Genomic DNA, 26,076 nt, shown 5'->3' with positions numbered 1-26,076 from the left:
GAGTATTGAAATATTAATAAGCATAACTGCCTCCCATCTCCATGTGTGTGAAGAACACATTACCTAGCATGTAAATCCAGATGCTGCTCAGACATGCACGACTTAGGTGCATGTATTTGGCCCTCCCTAAAAAAAATGTGACATTTAAAAAAAAAAAAAAAAAAAAAGCATATGCATATCATTTTGGAACATTATTATTACCATATCTGTGTCTTAAATGTTAGAAAAGCTAAAGCAAATAATAAATAAAGAACACCCAAAAAGCGTGAAGACAAAACTTGCTCAACAAGTCTACTGGGGTCCAACTACAATCATCAAATCTGAGAAAAGTCATTAAATTAGGTTTGATGCTCACATTGATTTTACATTCATTTGGCTTGGGTGGTACCCAAAACGGCTTGGGTGCTGCGCCTAAGCCTTATAATGGTAGGGAAAACCCGGCTCGTAAAAACAACAAGCAGCCCTGCAAGTCAAACTTTACATTTGGGTAATGTTAGGCTACGTCTCATTTCTCTATCTTACCCCTACCCCTTACCCCTACCTCTTAGTTTTGGGCGCTCCCGTTAGAGTAAGTGCTGTCCCAATACTCATTTTGGTCGAGGGGTAGGGCTAAGGGGAAGGGCTATATACCCCTTAACGCCAAGTAAGAACGCAAGCTTACTTGAACAGCAAGGGACCCAGATTAATTGCGCAACAAGGAACATGGTTGCCCGGTCGACCAGAGAGATCCATAAATGTAAGTATTTTCGGCTTAAAGAATTGATTTAAAAATTACGACGGTCTTGTTTTGTGCTCTACACAGTCCTGTACATATACATTGCAACCATATTTGTAATTGAAACGTTTAAAAAAAATCGCTAGCTTGCTATGCTAACGCTAAAGTTAACGTTAACGTTAGCTACATTGCCTATTTGCACAACAGTCCCGCATTTCTCTACCTTGAATGGACTCCATGCATGTCTACAGTGTTAACTAAACTCCATTAGCTGCTTTGGAGACATCGATCCGTGCTTTACACTGTCCTGTATCACACAGGGACGCCGGAGGAAACCCAGCAGCTGATCCACTTTCTTATTCACTCATTTAAACCTTAGACTGCCGCTTGATTACTGTAGTGATTGAACTGTAGTGTTTCCTGTTGCTACAATTGACCAAGTGAGACATCATCCGTATCAGCCAACTGTACTAATTAGCTTAATAATAAAAAAAACACTGCAAAAATCAAGCCATTGTTACCACTCCAGTAAATGTTGAGATACAAAGCACAGATTCATCTGATATGGTTTGCTGGTATTTTGTGGCATTTCAGTCAGCCTCTCCTGGCCACACCTGAGAGCCCTGCTGACTCATTATCATTCATGTGTGCACATCTGCTCAGTCCCAGTGTCATGTGGTGGGACTGTGAACCCCAATAAGAGAGACGCGCTGGTCAGTGACAAGAAATGCGATTGGTTTGCTAGCCAAAGTGACATTTGCAGTTTGGCGGCGAAGGTTATCGTGTCTGCAGATCCTCATGTGCAGTGGGGGGAAAGCTTATTTTCCCAGCCCAGATATGAAAAGGTAACATTTGCTGGAGTGGTTTGTAGACGAGAGAGAGAGAGCGAGAGCGCAAGAGAGAGAGAGAGAGAGAGGCTCCGCAGATATGGATCAGGAGGGAGAAGATTTGTCTGACATTCTAATGTATGTTTGCTGATAAGAGAGCCGGGATAGGGGCAGGCAGGATTGCTATGATCTTGATGAATAAAATACACCATTTCTTGTGGAGTGGAGAGTGTGAGTGCACCTGGGAATAAACCATAGACTAATAATATACAGTCTATGGAATAAACAGGCTACAGTCATCTCCTTAGGCGGATGCTGCCCTTAGCACAATCCACATTATTTTATGTCAAGCAATTGCTTGAACAATTAGGCAATTTTATTAGTCCACTGACAGTGGATATGTAATAATTAGGGGTGTCACAGTATTTTTTTAGTCTCCCCGCCTCCGCCTACTTGCGCACGTCCGAAGAAAAAAACAACAACACACAGCATAGTTTACCAATAGGTAGCATGCAGCTAAAGACACAGGGTAACGTTGCAGCAGCGCTTTTCCAAACACCACGGCCACCCGAGTTATGTAAACAAACGAGTGGTAAAGCCTGTGGGCTCTGAAAGGACTTCATGGTGTGTACAGGTGCACCTTGTTAAACTCATGGTGCATTCAACAGCACCTTGTAAACTCTGAGAAAATCATGCTGTTGTTGCAAAGTCTTTCTACCATCTAGTGGATCTTATTGTGGCATTGCCGGAACTGCTGGGAGAAAAAACAATTGAATCCAAAATTGAATCAAATCATGATTTTAAAATCAAATGTCAAATTGAATGGTGGATTTTGAGGATCGTAAACCACCACATTATGGATTTGTTTCAAGTAAAAATGGCAAACATTAGCTGGTGAATTTTCTGCTATTCATATCAGACACCACCTTGGTCTCCAGGAACTCTGCGATGAGCATTTGTCACCATGTTCTGCCATTTTATAGACTGAATAACTAATTATAAAATTATCCATATGTTAACAGAATATGAAAACAGTCAAAAGTTGCAGATTAGTAAGAACATCTCAATTCATCTGGCTTTTTGTTTTTGTTTTTGTAACTGCAACAGATTAGACTTTTCATTTTCAGGATTGCAGATTGGATCATTACTATAATACTGTTTTAATCGATTCCACCAGAACCTTGCAAATGCTGTTTCAATCAACAAAAAGAAACTTAACATCACATGTGCTTTTTTACGACTAAAACATTGCAATAAAAGTTGATTGCAACAGAAGAGAGCGTGCAGGTGTTTGTTCCCTTTTTGAGAAAACATTATTGGTTCTTTTTTTGTGCACCTATCGCCTAAGACTCTCTAAGAAGTCTGCAACACAATATTTTTCTTCACCTGTGACACATATAGCAAAAGACTGCTGAACAGAAGTTAAATACAGACCAAGTGTTGAATAGATACATCTTCCCACGCAGACTAGAAAGAAAAAAAAACACATATGGACTCATGCTGTATGAATGCCTGTGTGTAGAAGTGTTTACCTATGAAGCTACCACTGTGTCAGCCTCACTGGTCATGGCTCACTTATTTTGGCTAGCTGCTAAAATTGGGCTTCTCAAGGCTTTTGGTGCCAGCAGCAAGTGCAGTATTCATCAGATCCAACCCTGTGAATATGTGAAGTGAATCTAGCTTTTTACAAATTATAAAACGTCCCTTCAGCGTGGGAAAAGACGAAAAGAGAAGGTCAGGATGAGATAGAAAAAAGATGAGGAAAAAGGGAGGGAGATACGAGGGAGTTAAAGATATATATATAGAGAGAGAGAGAGACACTGCTACAGGTACTTTAGGTGGTCTCCGCTGTAGTACGGCAGTAGATTTTTTTACAAGGTGGCTTGTGTGCGCCACTGGAGCAACGGCTCCAGAGGACAGAAGGGAGTGCAGAGGAAGGAAGGAAGGAAGCAGGGGAGAGAAGAGCAGCAAAGAGGAAAGAGTCAGGTAACAAAGACCCGTCACATCCCTGACAAGCCCTTCAACCATATCACTACGCCACATCACACAGGGAATGCATTATTCCTCTGGGAGGGTGGCCCCTTATCTGCACACACTCCTACATGCTCATATCTGGGGGGAAATAAATTAGAAATGGGGTGCAGGAAAAGTGTGGGGAGATGGATGAGGAGGAAGAGAAAAAGGTGGGTTGTTTTGCTAAAACTGAAGCTCTTTGGTGTCAGGAAAGGGGGGGGGGGGAACAAGGGAGAACACAACCCATGGGAGAGAAAGAGCAAAAGAGAAGGAAGCTGCAGGTAAGACTGAGAAACTACTGTAGTACCAGTAACCAGAGCATGTTTCCTGGATCAATTTTCTGCTATCGATTCACACACACAATGTAAATGAAACACAAAATAATAAGAAAAGAATGCGTGTTGTGTGCTTTGTGTCTGGTGGCATAGTGACATGATGAACACAGACATCAGTGAAACCACAGTTTCCGAAGTATAAGAATACATAAAATGCATTATATTCTATGTGTAAATGTTTTCTAACACATCCAATAAGCTAAAACAAGTGAGGACACATAGTGTTAACAGAAAGACAAAAAAAGCAGCTTCAGTAGCAAGGGAGAGCAGGAAAAAAGTGTTTTCTATCTTGGAAGCCATGCAGGTAATGCTGTATCAGTCATCCCTGAAGTCTGCCTGCTATGTCTAACCCTGCTACCGCCAGGTGAATCATGAGACAAACAAAGAAATGCAGAAAGCCGGGCAAACAAAACAGAACAATTCAGCTTGCCCAAACACGATCACGACTACTAAGGCTTGCAGATACAGTTGCAGATACACATCATGTACTTGGCTCGGGCTCATCTTATTTCCCACGGTAGAGATAACGCGTTCATTATCTTGGGAAATAAGCTGTTAGTTCTAATTTAATAAAATGTATTAAGTCATCAAAAGAAAAAGAGCATCGTTGTTGTCAATTTCAGAGTCATTCTCTCAGTCCTACGAGAAACGTAACGTCCCCCTTATAGGTGCTTTGAAGAAGAAGAGAAATAATTAGTGAGATGAGAATGTCAAGCAACAGATACAGGTACAGAAATATGACTTGCCTGTCCATGACCAAAGACCATTTCAGATTTCTTTAGTGTATAAAATAGGTCATCTTTCCGCATCATTTTAGACTCATAACCCAAACAAGGAATGCATCTTCAGCTCCAGCAGAGGAAATCAATGAAGAGCAGTCTGCTGTTTAGGACTCCGGAGAAAGTAAACTTGCTTAGCTTGAAGAAAGAAAACAAAAGTTGCTCTCATTTTGAAATGACTTCTCTAGGCAATTTGGGGGCAAAGGAAAATAAAACGTTTAATAATAAAACATGCTTTGTGTGTCTGGGTGCTATAAAGGAATCAATAAAAAGGATGATTTGGAAATTAAATCTGAGAGATTTAAAACATTAAGGTCTAAGCTATGTTATTGAGAGGAGAGGAGAGGGGAGGATAGGATAGGAGAGGGGAGGGGAGGGGAGGGGAGGATAGGAAAGGAGAGGGGAGGAGAGGAGAGGAGAGGAGCGTTTATAACCAGCACACTGAGGTGAGTCAGATAGATGATCTGATACTCAGACAGCCAGTCAGAGAACTGGTGTCAATAAAAGAGACTGATGCCTATCTAGCAACTGTGAGGCAGACAAATACGCACGCACATATCACACACACACACACACACACACACACACACACACACGCACGCGCGCGCTGTGTCTCGGGCACTGAATCATTCCTCACCTTCAGAACAACAGGAAGGGAGCTCTCAGCAGGTGAGAAAGCAGCAACAGCAAGCTCACGTGACCACAAGAAAAGGCTGGCTGAGCTGTTTCCGAACACATACCTACACAAATGTACACACACACACACACACACGCAAACACACACACACACACACACACACGCAAACACACACACACACACACACACACACACACGCAAACACACACACACACACACACACACGCAAACACACACATGCCAGGTAGAGGTGATGATGGATCCCGTAAACTTCGAGTTTGGTTAATGAACCCGCAGCTGGGGTGTTGATTGCTTCCTGGTAAGGAGAGATTTATGCTTGGCAGTGATCAGCACTCAACCTTTTCAAATAAACCTAATCCACATCGCTGGGCTCCACAGTGAAGCACATGTCCATTATACTAGCCTGGTAATAGGTAGTAATCTCATTCAGCTTAAAAAGCTTGCATTTGTTTAACAGTAAAAAAAAAAAAATCCACTCTCCAAAAACATCTTCTGCCCGCAGGATGCGAGCAGTCTACCTTCACAGACTTCTAGGGCTTAAGTTACCGTACAATAATATGCACGTCATATTGATAAATTATAGACTCCTCACTTCGGTCATTGCTGTCATCAAAAAATATGCACCGTCATAAAGATAATCTGGATACAATGCACGGCAGTGGACAGAGCTGAAAGCTCAAATAAAATTGGAGTTACCTCCAGCTATAACCTAGAACTTAGAGAAGTAAGCTTATGGAGTGCTTTTCTGGGGGGGGATTGGAAAAATAAAATAATAATTGAATAATTTGTTGTGTTGAATATATACTGGAGTTTATTTAACATTTGTATTTTGGAAGTGTATGCCCACGCACGCCCCTCTGTACGAGGTCAGTAAATGTTTAGGTGGCATGTGCCGGGCGTCGCCCAGAGGGGTTTAATGAGCGCTGGGGCTCTTCCACTTCCAGGTCACCCAGATGTTAAAGTCAGTGAGGAGAAAGGCCCTGCCCGTGCAAATTAGAGAAGACGACGCAGCATGAATAATGCATTGCAATAGTATGCAAATGTATTAATCTTATCCTATTACCCCTGAAAGCCTGTAAGCAGGCGTGGATTGACCACAGTTTTAAAAAATGGCGAGGCAGAACTGCTTCGCTGGCGACGACTACGTGGCTCAAATATGGAAGTTAAATAGGCTAAGTACGGTTTTTAAGTGAGGTTAATCTCCGTTACAAAAGAAGATAATTCAGCTCAGAGCACAGACTCTGGAGGGAGAAAGTTACCATGACTGTCGAGCACGGCGACATAATTAAATCAAGTCCACCTTCACCTTTACACTGGCTACTGGTAGAAACACAACCACACCCTCTAATTGCATGTAGGGCAACCCTGAGATGAGAAGCCCACAGCATGAGGAAGAAAGCATTATTTGAACTCCTGTAACATGCCGTCTGTAACACGCTCGCCACATGGAGACACATGTTAGCTCGTTCGTGAGAATAGAGAAGCAGAGAACCTGAAGCTAACTAAAAAGGAAGGGGGGGGGGAAGCTTTTGTGTGGGAGAGAGTGAAACAGAATGGTGGAAAGGAAGAGAAGCGATATGTCTTCAAGGTACTGCTCTTTCCTCTCTCTGCTGAAGCGGAAACGGCCGAGGCAAGGAACAAAGAATCTGCTCTCGTGGATAGCAGAGAGAGAGTGGAGAAGGGGCTAGGACTTGAGGGGGTGCTTGCTTTTAAGGAACACTAGAGCACTTTACCCGCTTCGGTCTCCCTACACGTTGGAAGAGGAATTGTCCATTAATGTCTCATTCAAACCTCAGATCCGCTACCTGATCTGGCAAACTTGCATAATGTAATTAATGGACAATTTCGCTTCCAACATGTAGGGAGACCGAAGTGGGAAAAGTGCTCTAGTGTTGCTTTAAAATGCCAACCAATAGTGCATATACATATATATTTACACACTATCATCTATGATTTTAATCCTTTCATTAGATATTGTTTGTATATATATATATATATATATATATATATATATAAAGAGTTTTTAGCAATGCGTGGCTTTATGGATCACAATGTCGGTCTGTCAATCAGTCGATCAGTCCACCCCTTTAGTCTACGCTGAAATATCTCAACAACTACTGGATGGATTGGTATGGAGTTCTGTGGACGTTCATGGCCGCCAGAGGATGAATCCTGATGACTTTAGTGATTCCCTGACTTTTTTGGCAGCCGACATTAGTATTTAGCTCAAAACGCCTCTGTGCCTATGTACAGTATAACAGAGTACGACTGTAGAAATGTTAGGGGGGGGCCTTTGTAAAGGGCCTTTGCACACCAAATCCGTACGTTGTTTAGAAAGCAATTAGTGAGTCAGATGTCTCCAGAATTTAGAGGTTCACATTGACTTCCTCTCCTGCGTGCAGAGGACTTTGACAGGGCATTCGGAATACCTCACCAGATCATTTGCAGGGGAGTGGTGGCGAAGGATTAGAGAAGGGTTAGAGAAGCGAGCTTGGGAACGGAAGGTCGTCAGTTGGGGAAAGTGAAAAGCAGAGCTTGCCTTTACTGCGACTAAAAGGTGCCCATGACCAACCTTGACCAAGCAGCTCAGTGGCCAGCTCATCAGACTGTGGTTGGACTGGGCAACTTCCATGTGTGAATGTGTAACTGTGTGAATGCGATCAGGATGAGTGTATCTCCTGAATATATGAAGGTACTTGAGTATTGACTAGTTTATCATGATAGGAATTAGTTTATTCATTCGACTAATCCTAAACAAAACTAATTCAACTAGTCTTCCAAACGTGTTAAAATGAATACTTGGTTTAGGTTAGGGGGCGTTCGTCGTCATGGTTAAATGATAAAAGATGAGCTTGAGGGAAATGCACAGCAAACAGCAGAACAATGTATGTGCACTTAAGCTCAGTCGTGTTGATCTGGTCTAGGGAAATGTGTGTTAACAAGTGAGCCTCAGATGATGAGATGAAGAGGAAAGAGCAGCAGAAAAGACAAAAAGCACTTTCACTATTATCTAACCTAATTCTACCTGACCTGTGCTTTCAATTTCATCTGACCTTTCATGTGTGTTTTTCTCTCCTTTCTCTGTGGACCAGTACTAATTCATGAAGTTTTGTTTTCAGAAGTGGTAAAAACTACACGCAAGATTTCTACTTAGATTTCTACTTTTGTCTTTGGTGTTTTTTGTTTTGTGCAAGAGAGGCTTCACCTTTGCATGACCGGCTTTATCTCCATTTGCACTTTCAAATAAAGGGAGCTGGTTCTCCAACAGCATGCAATAAATATTACTTTCATCCGCGTAGATGGCCTGGAGGCCTGCCTGTGTTTCATTCCTAGATTGTTGCTGGGGCAGTCTCAAGCCTTATCATTCTTAAGGCAGAGAGAATGCTTTCTTTTTTTTTTCCCTCACCGCGACTCTCATTTAAACCCCTTTTAACCCCGCTTACTGTAGGTCTGAAAAGCGTTCAGACAATATAAAATCAAATCTAACAGACCAAGATGCAAAAACACCTCTGTGCATAATGGAGTCCTCCAGGTTCTAACCATTCTTCAAGTAAATATGACTCTGTGTTGTATCCAAGCAACAAGCCGTGCTGCCGAGACTCAGAGGACTAGTGTGTGTTTGAGCCATTTCTACTCAGGCTTAGCTGCAGACGCCAGGCTTGATGAATGTGAGAAGAAGGCCCGCCGAGAATCCCAGACACCCATGGATCGATGGCCAGGTAATTTATGACATCAGACCAGGAAGAGGAAGACTGCATCTATCTTTTTCCCCAGCGAGTTTCCCTCACAACTTAAGGCTCATTGCATTGATTTAGATCCCCCAAGAGATACGTTGCCTTTCACTTTTTTGTCCCCCACACAAAACAAACACTAATATCACACACATAAGGTAAACATGACTTAGATAAAGCTCCTAACTGTACTGAGCATGGCCACATTGACAGCCCATTATGTCTCACAGTTTTAAATAATCTTTGGCAGAGCTATGTGACCTCGGGGCTGATACACACACATGGCCAAAGAACTAATGAGGAATTGAAATCTGAACAGTACACATGTATATTATTTGTTTGACACAGCAGTTACAGAAACATTTTCACACTTAGCACTTACTAATTTATCTTGCATGGCTTAATCTAAAAAACTGATGTGACTCCAAACCAAATTATCTTGTCTCAAGTACATTGAGAATTACTTCGGGGAAAAAAAACAATATGAATATAATGAATTTCATCTTTGTGACAACAATACACTTAGTATGAATTTCTGGCTACGCCACCAAACTGACTTCTTTTATGTTTCTCTATATGGCAAAATTATACAATGGAAGTTATCAACGACGATTCTCCCTCAGTGTCATTTGCACATGTATTGATTATTATGTTACTTCACTGAATGTGCCTTCACTAACAACTACGAATGGGCACAAGTACTTCACTCACACACACACGCACACGCACACACACAGAGGTGTGGTGCGAAACAACGTCTACTTTGTTTAAGTCACAGTGAGTCACGGCAATGCCGGTAAAGCGGTTGCAAGTGTGGTTACACTTTTCAAAACTCCACGCTGACAGCGTATAGAACGACGAGGCGGAATCGGTCGCAGATTAGACCACAGTGTTCACTATGCCCTGTTGACTGACTGACAGGCTAAGGTTGTAGGGCAAGGCAACGCTTCATAAAACAGTAAAGAGCAGTTTAAAATAAAAAACAGCTTAAAAGGTGCTCTAAGCTACGTCACTTCTTGCCGACGTTCAAAGTATTGTCAAACAAAACGGAGGCTAGCTCCTTGTCGTTGTCTAGGACAGCTCTCATCTAGCTAACTTCCCTCTTCACGCTTCTCTCTCCTCCACTCCCCACACCCCCCTTCATGTGCACGTGCACTAACCCCCCCCCCCAACCCCCACCCCCAAATCCTTCTTGTCGGTTATTGGCTGGAACACTGTTTGTTATGTTTCGTGGTGCAGGTTGGCACAGTTTGTTTTTGTTGCCGTTTGTGGAGCCTGGGCTGTCTACGGAGACCGCGTTTTTTTTTTTTTTTTTTACAGTGTGTAGACAGGCAGCTAGCGGAGAGTGAGATGTTTGCTGTATGTGACAAAAAATGTTGTAGCCTAAAAAACGTGACATCGCTTAGAGCACCTTTAAAATAGAATAAGCTATAAATAAAAGAATAAAAGACACAGCGCAGTGTAAGAAATTAATCTTTACATAGTTGGTAGGGACGGGTTTGGGAGGGGAGAGGGAGTTTTATTTTGTGTGGCGTGTAAAATTTTCTAAATAAATTACAAAATGTTCAAAGTAAATAGGATAAATAGGTTTGGAATTATTTTTACACCTATAATTCTTTTTTTTTGTTGTTAATACAGAGGGAAAGTACCGAAATATTAATTCAGAAAAATAATTTTCTTACATTTCATAGGCGAAACCAGCAATCGAGAAAATCATCAAAAGGTTAACCGATAATAAAAAGAAAAAGATAGGATCCGATTATATCTCCCACCACTGGTACCTTGTGTTTTCACAGAAGCAAACAAAGAAAGTACACTTTGAAATGTCATCCGAGAATATTAGAGTAGATAGTCAAAAGGCCAAAACCTGAAAGCAGTGCTAGTGCCGGATGTTTGTCGATCCTTTGTTTTACGGAAGCTATCTGGTGCACAAGGGGGCTGCTGCTCTATGCACTCCGTGGCTACGATTATCTCCAAGGTGACTAATGCCATTAACATGGAGAGCAGCCTGTTAATTACCCAACTGGCTCTGATGCTGAGCTTAGCCCGCTTTAATCATCACACCCACAGCTTGGATAAACAATCATTCAATCATCACACGGCCTTGCTGCGACACACAATACAGCAATCGGCCAATTTACAGATTAAGTGATTGGACGGGGTGGATACTGTAAGATGCAGTTTAAATCCACTCAGTGGACATTGGAGAGCTTTCCAATGGGCACTCAACCAGAGTGAATGCAACATGAAACCACAGCAATGCACTTGTAAATGTGCTGTACAGTTTGATTTCATGTGAAGCTGCCTGAAAGTCGAACACACTGGGATAATCAACAATCATTTTTGCACACACTGATAGTGTGATCATCATCTGATAATATCCTATTTGCACAGAACACTTAAATATTGGTGACAGTTGCAGATTTGTACGACACCCGTATGGTTCTATCGTATCCAGTGTAGACTGATTTCTTTCATTCAATGACCAAGGAAAATAGTTTTTGATTGGCTGGAAGGTGCCCGTTAAAGGGTAACTTCTTTTTTTTTTTTTTTCAACCTGGACCCTACTTTTGGTTGTAGTTGACCCTACTCTGCAGCCGTTGAGCTGACTGAGCACGCTGAATCGGCTTTCTGATTGGCTGTTGGGCCTAACAGATCAGTGCACAAGACGGAAAAAAAAGATCTGAGCAACGCAACCGGGTTACGTTTCATATTTTCATCTTCTGCTCATCTGCTTAAGCTGTCTAATTAACCTATAATGTTTTTTTTTTGTTTGTTTGTTTTTTACAGCAAAATGGCAATTAGGAATTAAGTAACCAAGGATCCAATTGATGATCCACTCCATGGTCAATTAGTTTGTAATCATAGTTACTTATTCTTTGATAAGATACTTCCTTTTTACAATCAAAATTTCAATTTAAAAATTCTATTTTAGACTATTTTATTTACGCAGTTCTCGTACATTCTCGGTTTCAAAACTTTTTTTTTGGTCCGAAAAAAAATGTTTTGGTAGAAAAATGAAAAAAACATTGCTCTCTAACCTGCACCTGTATATTTTTTATTTAATAACATACTTGTAGTTCCTTCAATAAAGTCTATTTTATCAGATTATAGATATAGAAAATATATAACGAATGAATAGCATCAATCTAAGGGACTACTTAACAGTATTTGTGAGCTGGTTATTCAGACACTTTTGTGCACTAAAAAGTGCTGAGACACCTGTGTCAGTACAGATGAGTCACAGTTAGCTGGTCTTTCCAGAGCGGTTTGCGACCCAGTAATTAGGGCCTGCATTGAGGGGGTGTATTTTTGGGTGGCTTCCCTCGACTCAAACACGTCAACTGTGGCCAAAATGAAGCAACTACGTTTACACTTTAGCATGACAGCTTAAGGGACAGTGAATGCTGTCACATTGCATCACATTGTCATGACTTTCTTTGGCCATTGTCACCCTCTGTAGTCAACAACATTATGTATGTTTATACTTCCCCTGCAAATTACATTGGAAAGCTTGTTGGCGCTGTCCCTCACAATTAATCACTATTCAGATAACAGCATTGTGGAAAGAAAAAGAAAGCAGTGGAGGAGGCGTGGGAAGGTGATGTGTATGTTTTTTTGTGTATTGAGGAGCATTATATAAAGATGAAGAGGGAGTGTTGGTTGTGAAAAACTCTCATCTTCATGACAGGTAATTATCCATTAACATTGCTCCTTCTATGTTATCAGAGGAAACGGTCATAAATTACCCACACCTGTCTCTCTGATCTTCTCTGCACCAGTCCTGGTGAAATTGAATTAACTTCTCACATGTCTGTGAACCAGCTGTCCTGTCTGTGCCCAGGTAGACTACGGCTAAATCTGAGACATCAAATAGGAGCCAGCAAAAGGGCTTAACTCTTATCTTCTTTTAAAGACAGTCAGAGTGAGACACACAGAGAGAAGTCTGAAAGAAAAAGAGATACAAAGAGCCTTGTCAGATGGATATAGCGGCGGTGGAGAGCAAGGCAGGATCAAACGTCCAGTTCCTGTCAGTAATCCTCCTCGAGAGGAGAGGAGAGGAGAGGGAGGCGAGGTCGGGAGATGGAGGCAGGAGGGGAGGAATGGAGGAGAGGAGAGGCTTGTTGCCACAGAAAGCAAATGTTACTGTCTTTTTCATCCAGCAGGCGAGGCGACGCCAGCCCCTCCACAGCTCTTCAGACAGTCTGGCACACAGGCCACAGGAGGAAACCTTTGGAAAGATCAGAGCCCCCAAGCATGGAAAGAGTATGTGTGTGTGTGTGTGTGTGTGTGTGGGAGAGCTAGAGTGCCCATATGTAGCTGCTTATGCCTTTCAGATGTAACACCGTGCCTGTTCTAGAATTAGCGGTTCAAGCCCACATGCAATATCTGAAATCCGCAACATGGCAGCAGTGCAAAGAAATCCAAAGAAGCTGTTTTTTTGTTTTTTTTTAACTTACTTTTTTATTTCGAACATACATACACACAACACATACATTAGGAACACACATTAGGAGACACTTGTACAGTTTCAGTTCTAACATATAATCACGCCCTCACCTCCTATCTTCAAATATTCCGTCCTTCTTAAAAGGAGGGAACATGAGCAAAATGTAGCAATGAGTACATACCTTTACTGTCAACTGTACTGCAATAGGTGTAAAAATACAACTTAAGTGGAAGAAAAATAAATAAATAAGAGGTGACTAAAGTGACATTATCTGTATTACTGGTAACCATCTTTGATCAAACTTGTCTGTCTTGAGCTGCAACCTCGCTGTGATTTTTTTTCCACGATGAACACACTTTTCACCCGTTCTCTCCATTCCGTTACACTGGTACGGCTGTGGTTTCAACCAAGAAGCTGTAATTGTTTTCTTTGCTATTAAAAGCAGAATTCTCAGTAAGGAAGTCAAGTTCCTATCTGCGACATGATCTGGAACTATACCCAGTATGTACAATGCTGGATCTAAATTAAAGTCAATACCCAAAACATGTTTGATTTCCTTTTGGATATTCTTCCAAAAATCTAAAATCATTGGGCAATCCCAAAATATATGTGTAAAGTCCCCCACCAATCCGCAACCCCTCCAACATCCTTTTCTTATACCTCAAATATAAACCCGAGGAGAAGTGTACGGTATTTAGATATTCAACAGATGTGTCACATACTGTATCAGCCGGGCATGCTTCACATGAAATGCTATTAAAACATTCAACATCTAAATATATATCAGGAATCCCTTTTTTCTGTTCACTGCACATTACAAGACCACAGAGGAATATTTATGCTCACATAACTTTAATAGGAGAGGCAAATGAAAAAGTCAAATAATCGCTATTTTCTGCGTAGAAATTATAAGTCCAGATGAAATTTACGAGCCAGTCATATAAAACTTAAGCCTCAATATCCACAAACAAACCTGCTCATAACTATCTATAATGGGGGGTTTATTTCCCCAGAATGTATTTTTCTCAGGCAAGCTTCTTCAGGATTGCTAAGCTTGGGGTGGCTGTGGCTCGGGAGGGGTAGAGTGGGATTGTCCCAATGTCTACCAATCGGAAGGTCTGGGTTCAGTCACTGGGCAAGATACTGATTGCTCTCGATGTGTGCCATCGGTGTGTGAATGTTCTGAATCTGTTGAGCAGGTGGCTCGTATGGTAGCCTCAACCACCTGTGTGTGTGTGTGTGTGTGTGTGTGTGTGTGTGTGGTGCCTGTAGTGTAAAGTGCTTTAAATGGTTGCGAAGAATAGATAAGTGCTATATATATATATAATAATAATAATAATAATAACCTGTATTTATATAGCGCCTTTCAAGAACCCCAAGGACACTTTACAGAATTAGAAGTTGTAGGCTGTGGTAAACAGGTGGTGTTTCAGGAGTCTTTTTTACATTATGTCCAGGGTTGTAGCATTTCTAGGACAACACTAAAGGCTCTGTCTCCGAAGAGCAATACAACATGGAGGATCAGCGAAAGAGCAACACAGCCAATCATTAACAGCTAAAGTGATGCTATGAGCTATGGTTTCAGGAGCATACCGGGGGCAGAGGTGAAAAAATCAAAGAGGCAGAAGCAGCTTGATAAGCCAGCTCCCTCTTCTCCCATCTCCCACGCAGTTGGACACTGCCTGCAGCACATCTTTAAAAATAGGAGCGAGAAAAAGCTGTCACTCTGGATTTAGCCTACTTTCCAACATGCCCATTAATTTCAAAGCAGATGGCCAAAAAAGTAGAGTGAGTTTGAGGGAGGGGCATCAGCTAAGCTGCTGAATAACAGAGTGGACAGCTTCAGAACCAACCGAGAGTGGGGTGACCTAAGCAAACAGATAGCAGTCATTTTAAAAATTAGAGCCTTATCATTTTAACAGATGCTTTAATAGGAGGAGTTTACTCCTATTAGATGATGGTGTGCAGCTTTGGTTTGCAGCATCAAAGGATGATCCGGCATGAATCAAGGAACTCACTGGGAAGTACTACCCTGCCCTAAACTTTTATTGATCCGTCTGTGTATCCACACTTCCCTTGTAGGCACTTATCATCTAAGCCTGTCCGGGGGATTTAAGAGGTCCAGGTATTAGCCAAATATATTTTCTGAAATGTACTAAAAGCAGGCAGAGATGGAGAAATAGGCCTAGGGATAGATACATCTCTGTACTGTGATGTAAATGTTCCCCGCAGACCTAGAGAAATTGCCAGCAGTAAACAGCGCTGCCATAAAGACCTTACATTCCCCACACAGCACGGATAAACCTGCTACTATAAACTGGGAGCAAGGTGAAGCAATCAACTCAACTGAAAACAGTCCATCTGTAATTAATTAACATGCATCCCATGGCGAGTTTAGCTAATGTACGGTAGGTTTGGTAAATCATATCACAAACAAGACACCCTCAAGGACAGTCATTAATCACCAGATCAGCTGTCATGACGAGGGTCCTGGAGGCGTTTCTGTAAGCCCAGAGTTACAGGCTCACCAGCTTTTCTAAAAGGCTTCCATATCGTGCTATCCAGACTAACAGCCATATGGGAATTTCATGTATTCATTTTTGAAAACCACTAAAGTGTGTCGGCTTTTACTGTCAGACACTGCGGAGAGATGATGCGTCTGGGTAAGAGGGAAGGCTGAGGAGAAACCGGAGAAGAAGGATGGACCAAAGTGCACGCAATGGCAGAGGTGGAAGAGGAGGAGAAAATCTGTCCGTCTCTAAGGCCCCGTTTGGTTTTAAAATGCGTTTCTGTGATCCGAACACAAGTGGACAGCTGAGGCACATCGTCGTTCACACCTTTGTCTATCATGCGTCTCCAGCTGACCGCCTGTGTTCGGATTTCGTTACTTCCTGCGTCACTTCCGCGACAAGATCAAATAGCGCCGCACGCAGTTTCATTACGTCCGCGCTGCCGCCGGTCGCGTTAGCTGTTGTGTCGCTACAGCTGGAGATATCGCCGTCAGCAGAATCCAACACATCTCCTTCCAAAGGGTGAAACGGTCACGCAACACACGCCACCGTCGCGCATGCTAGAACTTCAGTCCTCTTCATTAAAGCTGAACGAGGTAGGAGGCCAAATGAAGCAATGTTTGTAATCTGCGGCGGCAAAAATTTAAGGTCATGTTTATTATACACTGACATCAACCTGTGGCTACGGTCAGCAGGGCGGCACCAAGGTTAGATAAGACCCATGTTCAAGCCCCCTTCTTCGCATGCAAAATACCTAAAACGAAGCTAAAACCAATTTGTGGCCATATGTTAAGCCTCAACCCACTCAAGAAGACCTTCAACGCTACAGTTTACAGTAAAACAGGTCCTGTTGCAGTGTTGTTGCCGGTCACAGAAAAAGGTTTCATCTCAAGCACAGAAGTCACCCTGACATACACAAACAAAGAAAAAGTCATGTCGGAACTAGGATTGGGCATCGACAACCGATTCCTACTTTGAATCATTTCAAAATGTACGATTCCAGTAGAATCGTTTCTTTATTGGAATCGTTTGGAGGATTTGGTTTCAAATCCGATCACCACTTCGCAATTTAACATGCGCAACTTTTGGTTTCCGTAGCGGCCAGGCACTTGTTGCGTTGCAGCCTTGGAGCACAGTAAGCGGCGCTCTAGTCTGGCTTTATTTTACATTGAAAAAGCAGTAAAACTGCAAACCACCATTGACTCAAAATAAAACGTTCCTCTTATTTGTGAAAATAGGCATGTGACCCGTTTCAACTCCACCCCTCAAAGAATCGGAATCGAAAGGAAGAATCGGAATTGGAATCAGAATTGTTAAATTCCAAACGATGCCCAAACCTAGGCAGAACATGAGCATTTTGGGGTAAAAAAAAAAAAGAAAAAAAAGTGTGACATGTCCCCTGACACAATGGGCACAATGCCTCTGAGTGCAAATAAAAAGCATTTTAATTATTGTAATAATTATTTAAAAAGGAGTAACATGGATCAGGATCCGAAGTTGCAGGGGAAGAAAAACCATTGTAGTTCACCTTGTCAGCGTTATAAAAACGGATCATGTAACTACAAGGTACAACTCTGGAATGTTATCACAGCAACAATCATTTTATTATGCGATTGCCAGCTTGTTTTGGAAGAGGAAGGAGAGGAAGGGATGTCGGGGGTATAAGAGACCAATAGCCGATCACCATACTGTACTGAAGACCTGTGATTCAGGAGTCCAGAGTTGCTTCATTGAGATGACTCCAGAGCCGAGGTTGTGTTAATTTGACACAATGTCCGTCTGAACTGAAACAGTTAACCTACAGAGTGCCGGGGTGATCTCGGGCTCACTCTGGTAGACTGTGCCCCCCACGTAGGCTCCTTGGCAGCGGCCCTGGTTCGAATCCGACCTGCAGTCTTTTCAGCTGCGTGTCAACCCCTCTCTCCCCCTTTCATGTCCTCAAGCTATGATAATGGCAATAAAACCCCTAAAAACTAATCTGGAAAAAAAGTGTTGTATGCTATTTTAAAACCTCAATATTTTTTATACCCCCATCTATGTTCTGAGCCCTCTTGAGATGCCCCTGACCTCTGATCCCTTGAGCAAGGCTGCCTGAGGACTTCTCTATGAAGTGAAGATCAATAAACCATTGCTATGTATAAATAAATAAACCTTAGGGTTGTTTCTGAAAAAAATAGTTTCCAACGAAATCTTATTTGTCTTCCACAAAACAAAGCAGCACAAAATCAACACATGAACATAAAATAAGTAATAAAAAAAACAAAAAAAAAAACACCATGTGATGCAAAGCAACATCCTTATCTAATCTCTGACAGATGGATGTTGGCGTCGTGTGACTAGAACGCAATGGAACAATCATTTCTATCAGCCCTGCGTGTACACATTAGGTGTCAAGCGGCCGGCCAACACTGTAGCTGGCTTCGCCGAGCAGATGTGAGGAGAGGTAATTATTTGGATACTGTTGCGAGAGAGTGGGTGTGTTGAGAGTCTAACACTATTTGGACATGGATCTGGTCCACTCCATTGCATGCAGGGGAGCTGGCAGATTAATGGAATATTTGATCAGCGCAGACTCACAACAACTCAAACAACGCAGGGCTAATATCTGGATGTCGGACAAACCAACTGTCGGGTTTTTTTTCTATTATCCTGACATGTGGCACAGAGGAGACAAAACAAACCGGGTATAGTCTACAACACGCATGATAAAATACATAATACTTTTCCCCAGCTCAGATTGTTAGCACAGGCCTAATAAGAAGCAAAGTTTGCTGCATTTGAGTAGTGTTATCCAGCACTATGGGGACCATCTTCAAGACCCATGGGAGTGCTTTAAAAACAGTGGACTGGAAGGAGCTAGTTAGGTTGTTTCTGACTCTTTCCTGCACGATATGTGATGTGACGGGCTGACAGCTGTCCAAAAACATCTGAACTGCGCATTTAGCTCCTGTCCTGAGCTGTGTTTGCGTGCCTCCAATCAAACATAGGACTCCATCCGACGTCCACTCTTAGGACTGGAGGATATGGTTCAAGTCCATATCTCAATGTCAGTAAAACCATTCTGTCTGATATCAATATACAGTTAAAGATAAATGAATGAAAAAGCACATATGAAGTCATTAAATGTATCATGCGTTAAACTTACGAAACCTTCAATAACTTGTGTTTTTAGTTTCTTAATTGCAGATTGCTTAGAATCGTTCATTTGGACACAGAATGTTGTACAAATGATCACCTAGCTCCAATATCAACACACTGATGTGCAGACCACACACAAGGCAAGGCAATTTTATTTATATAGCACATCTCAGCAACAGTGCCATTCAAAGTGCTTTACACAAAACATTAAAAGCAGTTATGAATACAAAATTCTCACACACACACACACACACACACACACACACACACACACACATAAAGATAATATGAGGTCATGAGGCCTCTTGGCTAATCACAAGTGCAATCATCCTCTCAACTGGGGCTCTTCAGGATAGAAAGGGTGTCTCATTTCGTCTGGCGTTACAAATCTGTTCTTCCAACACTGTCTTATCAGCTCAACCCTCATGTTAAAACACAGCTGCACTTACTGAAAAATCTCTGGCATGTCTGTGCCCATAGCCTACGTACCTTCTGTACGTGTGTTTTCCTTACGTGGGTGTGTGCAGCGATTCACACAAGACTGGAGGCGCATAGGATCACCACAGGAATTAGGTGTCCTTTTTGCCACATCAAAATGCCATACGATAAACATATTGTAAACATATTTCTTAATTAAGTCGAGGAGAATGACCACATTTGAATAATGGCTTCATGCGTAACAGTATCGTGGTTTAATCAAACTAACATTTTACTTGTACAGCTGATTATTTCCCTGGGCTGGCTGGCCAAATATTCAACCCAATCTGGAATCGCTGCTTTGAATGTGTGTATGTGTTGTGTCTGCCTTTGCTGCAAGTGTGCATGTGCACACAGGTGAATACACTATGTGTCCATTATGATGTGACTGAGATAACGTAAAAGACAAACAGTCCATTTAGCCTTATCGAAGAAGTTATCGCGCTGACTAAGAGAAAATATATAACAGGCAAATAAACCCCAGATAGTATCTCAATAGAGCTGCACACTACACTTACAAAAACTTTTATCCCCTATACACACACACAGCGCAGACACAGGCCTCGAGGCGACTCCACTCTTTAGTGACTCAATAGAATGGTCGATATAGCAGGCACATGTATACTCAGGTGAGCTGAGCTGGCATGCTGAACACAGAGCTGGGTTTATGGCTCTCACTGTGATAGTTAATGTGGCTGAGGTAGAATACTGCAAAACGATCACCTCCACGATACAGAGCTGCAGTGCAAACTATGACATTTGCATTAGCATATGATCCGGACATGTTTAAACCTACATTGTGTAATTTTTTGAGTTGATTCTTAGCAAAAAGCTCTTTGTTCTTTCACAAATACTGTATGTGCTCATTCATGTGTAAATACTTCCACCAACTAATCAAAGTTTTCTCGTAAGCGTAGAATCTGACATTCAGAATCATTCAGAATACATACAAGCAACTCGCTCGAATGACGGCAGCCAGGTAGCGCCTCCATCTTTGAAATACATTAGCCAAAGAGGGACATACCTCCGCATGTCGCCCTCTTACACCTATTGGCACCGTGACGAATGCCAGGGAGGGGGAGAAGATTACTCGCTAGGGAAGCGAAAAAGAGAATTAAAACGACAACGCGACAGGCAAAGCAACAAGACCAAAGTTAATATTGGAGTGGCTAGAACAGCTGCGTGTAAACGATGGAGAGAGTTCATTTTGAGTTCGGCCACCGTAGGAGGAGGGGCTAGAATGTAATATTCAGTTGGTTGTCATATACAATTTCACCGCTAGATGGGAGAAATTCTTACACAATGTAGCTTTATAAAACTAGACGGGGAAAGCGTTGTGTGTAAATGTTGAGTAGTGCATGTAAAATGTTTTATGTAAATAAACCGAAAGTGAGCCTGCAACAAAGAGGAGTATCTAACTCTGTAGCCTGAGATTCTGTGTGTTTTCTAACAGACGGAGTGAGAATAAAACGCGACTGCAGAAAAGAAACTGTTTGCCAAACAGCAGCAGGTGGATGCTGCATCCTGAGGAAGATCATTCATCTCCTCCCTTTGATATTCTTTGTAAAGCAACACAGACCAGCCACAGGCCAGATGTAGCCTGCATGTCTACATAAAAAGACTGTGTGCACCACACTGTATAAAGAAAGCTATTCATAAAAAAAAATAAAAAAAAGGTGCCGTGATAATGTGCATACCTGCAAGCCTGCTTTGCACTAGACTTTTCAAAAACATCCGATACTGGCAAAGAAAAGGCTTCTTTCTTTCTTTCTTTGACAGTACGGTTTAGATTGTGTTCAACCCACCATGCTATCACTATCACCAGCAGCTATGTCTTTGAACTATGTAAACATTACTAAGCTGAAAACATGACAAAAGAAGTCTTTGACGTGCCTCAGAATTTCGATGATGGCAGAACTGATTTCCATGCATCATCCCCAAATCAGAATGGCAGAATTTAGGTTGAAATTGTGAAAAAGTGGTTCAACACATTGTGACAGTAATGTTATGCATACATATGACTACTAAACATGAATATTTCTGCTTTTGTGCACACTTCAGTCGGAAATCCAAACTGACTTTTATGCATCTGGCCTCAGCTTTGTGGTGAACAGGCTTTGTATAGTTAAATGACATCACGTTACAGGGTTCCGTGTAATTGTTATCCCTATCCTGGCATTATTTTTTGTTTTTGAGTGTAACTTCTTATTTTTATGGCATTTGAGGACTTCATTTTGAAAATGTAAGAGGCTGTATGCAGCGGGCCTGCGGCGAAAAGTTGAGACCGACTCAACTTTTGGAGAAACGCAACCCAAAGCAACAACAAAGAACTGGCTCGGTCTCGCTCGTCTCTTCTCTTTCTCTCTCCCCTGTGAATAGAAGCTGCCCTCAAGTGCGGTCGGAAACGTCAAAATCTATACACGATCTGACGGGAAACACTAATTGTGTAATATATAGTCTACTTGTGCTTTGTTGGGGGTTTAAGAACACAACAGGATGCTGTTTCATTGACACTCCCTGATGCACCATCCTGCGGAAAAATCGCCAGATCACTTCTTTTTTTTTCTTCGTGTGAATGCCCCGTTACAAGTGAGGTGGCATCGCAGTAATGGCATCTCAGAGCTTGTGTGTTTAAAAAAAAAAAAAAAAAACAGAAGGTCATCGCTACACTGGCTGAGTTTAACAGCAGGAGAACAGCAATTAGCTGATAAAAGCGTTATAGTAATAAGAGTCCTCATTACAACAGGCTTTTCTCTGCAGGAGGCTAATGATAATTAGACATATACTACTGTCCAGCCATCCATCACACAGCAGGGAGTGGGACACTGAGCCCTCTGTTGTATATCTGCTTTTGGAGTCTTTTAAAAAAGACACACACAAACACAGAATCTCATATAAAGTGATTTAAGTGATTATAGTGTGTGTGTGCTGAGGGAGAGGCAGTGGGAGGATGATGTTTGGATCAGGGCAACACATTTTAAAGGATTTACACTCCTGCAGCGATCCTGGGACTCTGCTGCTGATGGGCGCCATAAACAAATACACACCCAGTGTAACATCGTTTCATGACTGAGGCATAATGTTTTCTATGGATTAATTCTGAACTCGTAAAGCTCCATTCTGTCAACATTTCCTTTTTTTTCCCCCTGCGAGTAAAACTCCAACCCATCAAACGAGCAAGCGGCATTCATTAGCATATAACGACTAGCACTTCAAGCTAACAATCGCTACGTTAAAAAAGAAAGAAAAAGAAGAGTAAATTCCTATCCTGATGCTAATTACAAATGAGGTCTATCCATCTAGTGACTCGTCAGATTAACAAGTTTCCCCAGCAGCAGCAGCCACAGTCGTTATTCCGCTCAGTGCTGCGCGTATCATCCAAACGGCATCACTCACACGTGTCCCGACGTCCACGGGCAAATTAACTACCCGATGAACCCTCAATCACCAGATGTCTGTCATCTAAATGAATCCTGCTCTCTTCGCTCCTTTCCTCCCTTTGCCCGCCTTCTCCTCAGCTGCCCAGCAGCACAATGTAGAGAAAACAGACACATTAAACTTGACTTTGTTCCATTTCTTTGGGGGGGTGCCAACAGACAAGGTTCGTTACACTTCCAATAACAGTTAAATGAATGTTATTGTAGTTAATTAAGTACATTTGTAAAGGTTTTTAATTGTTGAAATATCGGCAGGAGGGAAAGAAAATCAGGGGAAATATGAGGAGAAAACAAAAGATAACGATTGTTCGTATTCCTCGCCATCGCCCACTTGGGTTGTTGTCTCATATTGCGCAATTTGCGATGCAACTCCAGGGCACAATGCCTATTGAGTGCGAGCATATTACAAAACAGCATGGTGGCACAGTGTTTACTGAGGAAACTACACATTGTGCTGCCCGCATGTGTCCCATAAGAACATTTTTCAATTACACTTTCAATGCATTTGTTGATGCGCGTTTGCCTGAAAATGGATCTAAATGGCTGCTGGGAGTAGAGCATTAACAGATGGAAAGAAAAGAGGAGGGAAACGAACGCACAGATGGAGGTCAAGACTCTTTGTTATGATGCCGACGTGTGAAATGAAAATGAAAGAAAAAATAAGTCAGGCATTTGCTTGCAGAAGTGGGCTAGAGAATGATGAGGAAAGATGGATGGATGAGATGGAAGAGACTGTGTGGAAGAGGCAGGGGGGTTTAAATGATGAAGTTTTCTCTGTGCGACAGACCGTTGGCGTCGTGTCCTCAGTACCTTATGGCAACATGCTCTTAACCGTGAACTGGATCTGCACCGGCATGAGCAGCGCATTAACCAGCTCTCAGGGCTTCTCGAAAGAATCACTGAATTATTAGCTTTAGTACGTACGCCGGTGGAGCCAATACGCTCTCGGAAAACTTTGAAAAACTTTTAAAGTTTAAATCTTTAATCAGACTTCATCTGAGAAGATGCATGAGATGTAGGTCAAAACAGAGCAGCTGACATTAACCCGACAGATAGCAGGGTAGCGAAATGGCTGAGAGTACTGTATGTTTATGATTAAATGATACAACTATCATCATTAAGATGTAAGTGTGAACTATATTTATTAACTCTACGGTTTGCAAAGAAACTAAAACATCTGGTCCTACTTATTTGTGTTTAAAAAGGCATCGCAACCTGAATATGCACTTTCTACTTTAGTAGAAAAGTCAAAGGGTGGGGTTTTTTTTAATCCGTTTTCCAGCAGTGCATCTTAGTTTCATGTTCTCACAGATGTCCACTTTCTGCCCCGAGTGATCACAATATTTTCCCCGGGGTGAAACTAAAGTTTGTACCGACAGGCTCCGCTATGCTCTTTTTCTTTGCTGGAACGTACGTCTGTTGCATCACAGTCTATTTTAAGTATCTCAAATTGTCTACAATGTCATGTAGAGTCATGTTTTTTTTTAGCTACAGTGCCACAGTGTATGATGAAAAAATGTTACTGTATATGGACTAGGGGATTGACCAATTATCGGCCTGGCCGACTATCGTGGACGATATTTGGCAACTTGCATGTTATCTGTCTCAGTGTTTTATTTCACCGATAACCGATAAAGTGAACTGACTATAAAGTGTGCTACTTTGGCTCTGCTACAGCTCTGTAAGCAGTCGGCAACACCTGCAAACACACTGATACCACATTGAAAACTCCAGGAAGCTTTTTTTAGTTTTATTTATCCATTTGTTTGAGTTCGTATTATGTTTCAGTTTTATTAAATAATTGCTTAAAGGGCGCTATGTATTTCTTCGCTGTTGTCTCGCTTTTTGCTCGCAGGTTTCTCTATAGAGCTTTGGCAGCTCCTATGTTTACTTGTGTCTGACTCCTCGCTCGGTCGGTCTTCCGTTCCCTCTTTCTCTGTTCCTCCAACAATGCTTTCCTAGCTTTCTGCTTCTTTTTTGCCGGCTCAGCCAAGAGGATAGTGTGAAAAACTCCATCGCTACCTTGTTAGCCAGTTCCTGAATGGGCGTATGTGTGCAGTGCCGTGAAGCAATTCGTTACATCACAAGACCAGATATCAGGCGATACTCGCCGGCCAAAAGTTGCAAGGGTGGTTTTTCAGCTCACAGGCGCTAGGGGGAAGCGGGACGACCACCATTCAACTCAAAAAAAGTCATATAACCATTCCAATGACTCCGAAGCTGTTCAGTTAAGGTAAATTAAGCTAAAAAAAACTGCATAGTTCCCCTTTAAATAATTTAAACAAACTTTTGTGTTGGAGTTTGTACCAATCCAAAATGTTAATTTTGACTAAAAGATCATTTTTACTGTAAATGCATATCGTTACCAAATATCGGTTATCGGTTTCATTAACTACTATAATAATCAGCATCGGTATCGGCCCGGGAAAAAACAGTATCGGTCGACTCATAATGTGGACCCATTGTGTTATGGTGACTTTAAAACTAAAAACAAATATCATCTATTCCCATGACGGTAGCATGGTACTTTGTAAGATGGAGCTGACTGACCAACAAACCAACAAGGTGACTTTCGAAAAATTCGACTGGGCAACCTGAGGAAAGATTACCTTGGCACAGTACTCCAACTGTTTACTGTACGAGCCGAGTGTTGAAGCAATAGACTGTGCTCCTGAGTGTAGGTGATTGAGTGTCACAGACAGTCTCAAATCGTCCAATTTGCTGGGCTTTCAGAGTATGCTCAGCACTTAAGCCCTGGCTGAACGGCGCATTGTACTGTGAACGTGGGTGTTTTGTCAGAGGTTAAGAAATGTTGCAGTGAATCCATTCTGCATCTCTATCCGGATGTTGCCAAGCTTTAACAAACAGGCTCCCAGCCCTAGTGCTATCAGCCCTAGTTATCAGCCCGTCACACTGTATGGGGAAGATAAATCTAGGCAATTAAAATTTAAATTGCAGCGTGCACTGCCGTGACTTCCCTCTTCCCGTGTGTCGCCATGTCTCTCT

The 26,076-nt window shown here is 42.0% G+C and overlaps 1 protein-coding gene across 5 annotated transcripts in view; it reads right to left on the bottom strand.

Annotated features, from left to right (window-relative positions):
• The window catches only part of vav2 (vav 2 guanine nucleotide exchange factor), a 226,292-nt gene that overhangs the window by 162,236 nt on the left and 37,980 nt on the right, over positions 1-26,076 (bottom strand). The window lies entirely within an intron of this gene.

This window comes from Sander vitreus, chromosome 16, assembly GCF_031162955.1.
Source record: "Sander vitreus isolate 19-12246 chromosome 16, sanVit1, whole genome shotgun sequence".
Taxonomy (NCBI): domain Eukaryota; kingdom Metazoa; phylum Chordata; class Actinopteri; order Perciformes; family Percidae; genus Sander; species Sander vitreus.
Note: the sequence above shows the minus strand (reverse complement) of the source record. Positions and strands in the feature narration are given on the sequence as shown.